This window comes from Branchiostoma belcheri, unplaced genomic scaffold, assembly GCF_001625305.1.
Source record: "Branchiostoma belcheri isolate BF01 breed outbred unplaced genomic scaffold, Haploidv18h27 scaffold344, whole genome shotgun sequence".
Classification (NCBI taxonomy): domain Eukaryota; kingdom Metazoa; phylum Chordata; class Leptocardii; order Amphioxiformes; family Branchiostomatidae; genus Branchiostoma; species Branchiostoma belcheri.
The window spans coordinates 20,145-27,325 of NW_017803959.1; the positions used below are offsets into that span (position 1 = coordinate 20,145).

At 39.8% G+C, this 7,181-nt stretch overlaps 1 protein-coding gene and 1 pseudogene across 2 annotated transcripts in view; one reads left to right on the plus strand and one right to left on the minus strand.

Moving 5' to 3' along the window:
- The window catches only part of LOC109475705 (citrate lyase subunit beta-like), a 17,864-nt gene that overhangs the window by 5,463 nt on the left and 5,220 nt on the right, over positions 1-7,181 (plus strand). The window lies entirely within an intron of this gene.
- Positions 7-4,665, minus strand: LOC109475700 (annotated as a pseudogene).

Consider the following 7,181-nt stretch of genomic DNA (forward strand, 5'->3'; position numbering starts at 1 on the left):
TGGTGTTTCTTGCACCTGATCCCTCTCTTAGAGCTCTTAGTCCGCTTTCAACATGTGCAGGTGTCATGTTACACATAATGTTATCTTCATCTCTTTCTTCTGTGCTTTCCTTGTGACCTCTGGTCCCCTTACGAAGACTGTGATCCGTTTCTGCGTGGAGTGGCACTGGTCTGTGACCTTGTCAGCATGCCCGAATCCACAGGCCCATCTGTCGTTTTGCTTTTTTTGTTTTTCCTTGCATTGTCTTGTTCTTGACTATTACCACCCATGTATTTCATTATGTTCACTTGTCTCATTCCACTTCTTTCTCCTCTCTTTCCTTCTCAGCCACTGTGTTAACAGCAGTGATATCTGCCTCTTCTTCATCCATGCTCATGTCCGATGGCATTTGCGTATCACTTTTTGACTGCATCTCTGTATGGTTTGATCTGTTGACGATAATCTCTTGTTGGTATGAACTGTCTTCAGACTCGGACAGTGATGTTTCTTCAGCATCCTGAGGTAAGATTCGTGTTACATGGGCACTATGTTGTAGTGGTGGAAAGTCTTCCTGACTGTTTAACACCTGTTGTAGCGGTCTGGGGTGGACTCCCTCCTGTTCCACCGATTCTGGTCTCATCATATCTGACTGCTTGTAGAAAATATTCACTTTAAATTTCCCCATTTGGACATTGTAGTTTGGTATGGTTTTTTTGGGGTTGGTAACAAAGACAAATCTGTCACCGTTGCAGCAGTTTGTCAGTCGACCGTTAACCCTGATGCGACAGTGTTGAATCCCGGTCACCTCACAACCGTATTTCTGTTCTAGCGCCTGTTTAATCACAGAGTCATGAACGGACCATGGCAGTCCTTTCACCGTAAGCCTTGTTCCCCTAGGGAATTTTACAAAAGGGTTCTTCTCGTGAAGAGTGACAGTCTTACCTCTCAACGCCAGACCTTTGGTCAAGGCTTTGGCACGGCAGACTTTTCCCTCTATGTAGATCCTACAGAGACCTCGGGCAATCTGGATACACTTTATTGGCTCGGGCGCAGGTAAATCTTGACCAAGTGTAGCAGCGACTGCCGAGAAGATTTCCTCTTCAGAAAGGAATCTGTCTCCTCTGTCTCTGTTGGCGTGTTTTTATCGGGATTTTTCTTGTACTGGTATCTACTTTTACGCCAGCCAAAACAGGTGGAAAATGAACACTATCTTACCAATTTCACACTGATTTGTACCCGCCCAACATCTGGTTGCAGATAATGAACTATAAGTAAATAAGCAACACTGGCAAACCCTCAATGGAGTATAGAAGTTAATTCTCGAACCTCTGGATTGCAAAGAGAGGAAATAACCTTTGTACAGTCAAATCTCTCACTTTGTTCTACCTAGTGACAACGAGAGAAGTAGCGGTCGTCTATGAACAGGCTATAATCAGTTTCCGTATACTAGTAGCCGTCAGGAACGGGCCATGCTTAGATCACGTCGGTGGGAGGGAATTTTTAGTCTCAACGGGAAGTTAACGCCCGCCTCAAACTTGGCAGCCCCAGGTCAGTAGGTTTCTTCCCCGGCTCGTCCTAGGCTCTGGTGCGGTCATTGGGATCGCCATTGACGTTAAGATCACGACTCACGTTAACTGATTTGCTCAACGATATAAATGCAGCAGCAGTGCTCAATACTCAATATAATCTCTCAAACTAGCAGACCCGTAGCTTTCTTGTGATAGAGTCTACGCCCGGCGGTGTCGGGCGGTGCAGGTCCGGGGTCACCTTGGTGACTAGGGAAGAAACCGGTTTGGCAACATTGACAGGTCCTAGAATAATAGGGTAACATTACGAGAAGGACAGACAAGTAGTTGTCTGACTGTTGTCATGATTAGCGAGTAAGTATAAATTGAATAAAATAATGTAATCAATGGGCTTGTCTAGAGTACTAGTATGTTGTTTTCTATACTAGGAACATAGCCATTGTGGCCCGAATCCGAGCGATCTCGACGGTGTGAGTGAGAGTCATCGAAGGAAAGGATTTCTAGGCAATTGCAAATCACTGTGACATACAGCTATCCTGTTGCCTGAGTAGTCTGACAAGAAAGTGCACAAAGGGTTTAACACATTCTATAACTGAAGAATCGCAATGATTGGTGCTTCACAACAATAATCGCTATGTTTGGTGAAATATCCAACTCCCCGCTGATATTTTCGTTTTAACACCCATAAATTTCTTCTGCTTTCTCCATGACTTACAGCCCAATGGTAGGAACTTCACGCGCAAAATATTGTAATTTGAGTGCAGAAAACAATAAATTAAGCTAGAAAGGCCAATAATTAGTCGGTAGCAAATGCAACAGATGGCTTTATCACACACCCGTACGAAAAAATGGACCTAGCCCCCATCCACATAAATGGACTGTTCCCAAATCACCCCTGTCCAAAATTTGTGTTCCAATAGTCTATACCTCCATACAGCAATGGAATCTTCCAACGCCTTCTGCTGTTGGAACATGTAGAACCCCGGTAGAACCAGCGTTCTTTTAGAACCGTCGGTTGGGGATTTTCGTTTAAGAGGTACAATTGCTGTTTCTACCAAAAATAAGGAAAATGAAAGTATTTTAACAGACTGAATCTGAATAGTAAAAACTTAAGTCTTAGCAATTGATGCCAAGCTACCGTTATGCCAAAGTTTAGGTCATTTGGTATTCGTATATATTAGCAACTAATAGTAAAAAATGTAAACCTATTGTAAAAAATAGCAGAAAAGTCAAATTTCACATAATTTCAAAGTGATACACGCCAAAAGCGTAACAAATGTTCTGTGGGATTGTGTCCAAGGACCTGTCATACCAAATTTCAGTTCATTTGGTTTTAACAGGAGCCAAAATGGATATTTTTGGTCTTAAAATAGCCATAAAACTGTATTCCACACAATTTTAAAGTAGTGTATGTCAAAAGCGTGAATGTCATTCTGTGGATATGTGTTTAATATGAATTGTTTGCCTGAAAAAGGCTACCCCCCCCCCAAAAAAAAAAAACAAATAAAACGATTGCAAAATCCTATAGCAAAATAAAAGGAAAAAAAACGTCCGGGGGTATTTGGCCACTCTACCTTTATGCTAATTTCCATGTTATTTGGCCAAAAATGAAGAAATTAAATTCATTTAACAAAATGGCAGGAGTAATAGGAAGGAGAATAAGAAACATGAGGGGAATCAATATGTCTTCACCACACCACCACACCAACGACTTTATTTCCATTGTCAATGAAACAAAACAAATTTACAATAAATACATATTTGATGAAGGTATAAGGTCTCCAAACTCTTGTATTCCTAAATAAATCTGTAGAAAGACATTCCATCGAAAAACATATTTGTTTATTTATCTCTACTTTAATGGCCTTTAATTGAAAAGGAGTTTAATTTATCTTATGTTTAGTTAGTTTTACTTTATATCTGTTCATCATGTTTTGTTGTGACCTTTACGTAGCCCTCTTTGGCGAAAATTACATGGCTTATCCCTAGTAACATACCACACACCGGTAAAATCCTCATCATTTGGCATGGACAAGATATGATATTGTTGGTTACATGTATATGCAAGCACGGCCTCTGACTAACTGTTCAAATTGACTAATAGTACAACAATCATTGCAATTATGCATTTGTATATACATCTGTATTATATCTGTTTATCATATTCTCCGGCCAATGGCAGGATTGTATTTTGAAATAAGGCTATTCTAGCCTTTCCTCAAAAATAATGCAAATAAGGTCCTGATTTGAATAAACAATGTTTAGTGAGTTCGCCTTCACTGAACTTTAAATTATGGCAAGTATTAAATTCCCAACAGTTGCCACTATAAAATTGTAGCAATTTCACATTTATTATGCAAATGAGGTTTTTATTTACATAATCAATATCTGCTAATGTTCCTGCCGTTCTCAATTACATATGTCACAAGCATAATTAAACACAACAGATTTATAGACTTTTCTAATTTATTATGTAAATTAGATCCTGATTTACACAACTGTAAATTAGTTATGCCAGGCATGACTTCAGCTACTTACATACCAAAAATCATGACGATCCGTCAACTAGCTTTTTTAGTTAATAGTCTTAAAGATTTTTAAACCGTCTCGCAGTTCTATAATAATCCTCTAGGGGACACAAACGGTTGTGACTTCTTCCCTATATAGCCCAAGAGCTATCTACGAGTTAAAATTCCTGACCATAGCATGTCCAGATTGTGATATATCAAAACCGAACGTTGCACTTCGGTACCAAGGGGAGCGAGTAGGGGGCCAAAAATCTAATCATTTCTAGTTTTTATTACACCCCTTTAACGCACCAAGTATGAAACCAATTCATTGACCTGTTCTTGAGGTATCCTGTTGATCAACAGAAAGACAGAATAACTAACGCAACTAAAATATAACCTCCTTGACATGTCATGCAGGTACATTGTAATTATTTCGTCTTCGAAAAAATAGTATTTTAGTCAAGTTAGACCACACCGACCTAATTTTATGGATGACATCCTCTGAAGACCCTCAAGCTAGTGCGCGCGGGCGGATAAAAATAAATTCCGGCCAAAAATAAAAATGCTACTAAACCACAGAAATACAAAGCTAGTATGATACTTGTGAATTTGCGGCAGTACATAGCGAGGTAAACGACAAACCGTGTCATGCTGTCGAATCTTCACTGTACTTATGTACTGAGTTCTTGAGTTCTGAAGCTTCGGTAGGCCGAGTGCCCGGCTTCGTATTGTCGCAACTACCATGGACTACCCAGGCCTATATCCAGGCCAGAGCCTCGGCGAACTTGATCTTTTTTTTTTAGCGCAGGCAAAAATCAATGCGCGCGCGGATGTCATCCATAAAATCGTCGGTGTGGCCTTGGGTACAAAATCTGAAAAAAATACCTAATAGATGCTTTTGTATGGACCTGAGTTAACTGTTTTGACCACATCTCAAAATCACCAAAAATTATTGCAGCTAAAGACCTTCCCATGTCTACCCAAAAAGTATTTCTCTTTTAAATTGTTAACAAAACCTTAAATTGAGGAGATTATTAATGTATTGATTAAAAATGGCACTCGTACCTCTCGTAGCATAATTATATTGTTAACTTTGAAAGAAGACCAGACAAAGACACGTTTCTAAGGTATGCGTCTTTCCTTAATTTTGAAAAGATTTTTTTACATTTCGCAAACGTGGGCATGGTTGCCTGGATGGTAGGACTATTAACCCTGCTATGCGTGCCTGCCTTTTAGGCCTTCCACAATGACCAGATTTGTCACGGCTAGGTGTTAACACGTTTATACCAATTCGATTTCGTCCATACCTCTAGTCCTGACAACGTTTTAAACCATTATTGCGTGTACTACTGTTTGTGGGCTAAGCCACAAAATGATTTCACATTTGGTTGCATAAAATTAAACATTCATTAATTTCTCACGTTACATTCTTGTTGTTGTTGGCATCAACTAACTAGGAAATAATGTAGTTTTGTAAAATTTGTTAGAGTTGCGTCATACAAACGTTGGTAATACGTAGAACAAAAAAAAACGTAGTAGCAGTGTCACAGCGCCCTCTTGCAACTACACCGTATTACTGCAGTGTGCCAGATGCAAACTTTACAGTGTGCCACTTGCTGTAGCCTACACATTACAAGTGGAAGAAAAGAAACGTTTTTTTATGAAACCTTTTCGTCTCTAGTAAATATGTGTGAATATATTTGCGGAATACATGCAGTGGTATTGCAGTGTGCCGGATGCACACTTTACAGAGACTACTTGCTGTAGCCTAAACATAACAAGTGGAAGGAAAGAAATGTGTTTTTTTTTATGTAGACTTTTTGTCCTTTTTGTCTCTAGTAAATATTTGTGAATTGTAATACATGCAGTAGTACTGCAGTGTGCCGGATGCACACTTTACAGGGACCACGTGCACTTGCTGTAGTCTACACAGTACAAGTAGAGGTGGAATAAAAGAAAAGTGGAGAGAAAATTTAAATAAACTCTGGTTTGTCTTTGCTACATTTGTAGACACAAATTATCTTCCAAAAACTCTGGGAACATAAGACAAATCAGACACAGTTTGGCCGGAAAAAGGGAAAAGCTTTAATTTGTGACTTTTCCGAAACAAACACAGGTGGAGAAAGGGGTGGTGGTGGGTGAAGAGACAAACAAAAGCAAGACCGGCACCCGCGTACCGTCAAGGCGAATGGCGTATCACGTGAATGTGTCAAAGGTTACGGGCCGAAACAAAAGAAACAGGGGTTTTCTAGACATTTAACAAAAATTCCCAACGGTCAATTTTCCCCAAATTATCCTACAAAAACTCTGGGAACATAAGACAAATAAGACACAGTTTGGCCGGAAAAAGGGAAAAGCTTTAATTTGTGACTTTTCCGAAACAAACACCAAAGGAACGGCCGAACTGCAAAACATAGTTATTTTAAATTTAGAAAACCACCACCTACTCCTTTTCTTTCTCTTTAGCTTCCTATGATATTATACTTAAACACCGCTTGGTGGTTACCAACCCAGGAAGGAACAATGTAATAACAATTTAAAAATATAAAACTGTTACAACTTATAACAGTATAACTGCTGTCGAACTATTCGGGATAACAACCATCATTACTTCTTACAATAGTTCACTAATAGGGAATCATACAAGAACATGCGCAACAAACTAACGGGACCTAAACACATGCGTCAACTTGTAACAATAACATAGCCTCCTCCTAACAAAACCATCTATTAGTGGTCCACGATGTGGTGTAAGTTACTAGTACTACAAAGCCATCTTACGAATGCTAGTCACCATTCTGGAACATAGACTTAACCGGGTGGCTAAGGGAACTTTCAGATACAGCAAGTAGGCGTCCGAACGCCAGTCACCCTGAAGGCGAATCAAGTCAATAGGAACTCCTGAACGAAAGGCAAAGGTGGCACCACCTCTACGTCCACTATGTAGTGAGTATCTAGCTGGGCTCAAACCTGCTCTTATCAGGATCTGCTTGAAAGCCTTATCGAAAACGCTCTGAGTCAAAGGTACAAATCCTGATCTATGTGGTCTCGTGAAAGCTGCGATAGTATCAAAATTGCGATTCAACATAACCACATTACAGTAGGCCGATACCGGACAAAGAGGAGAATTCTTGATCTCCATCACGGGAACGTACAATACTCTCTC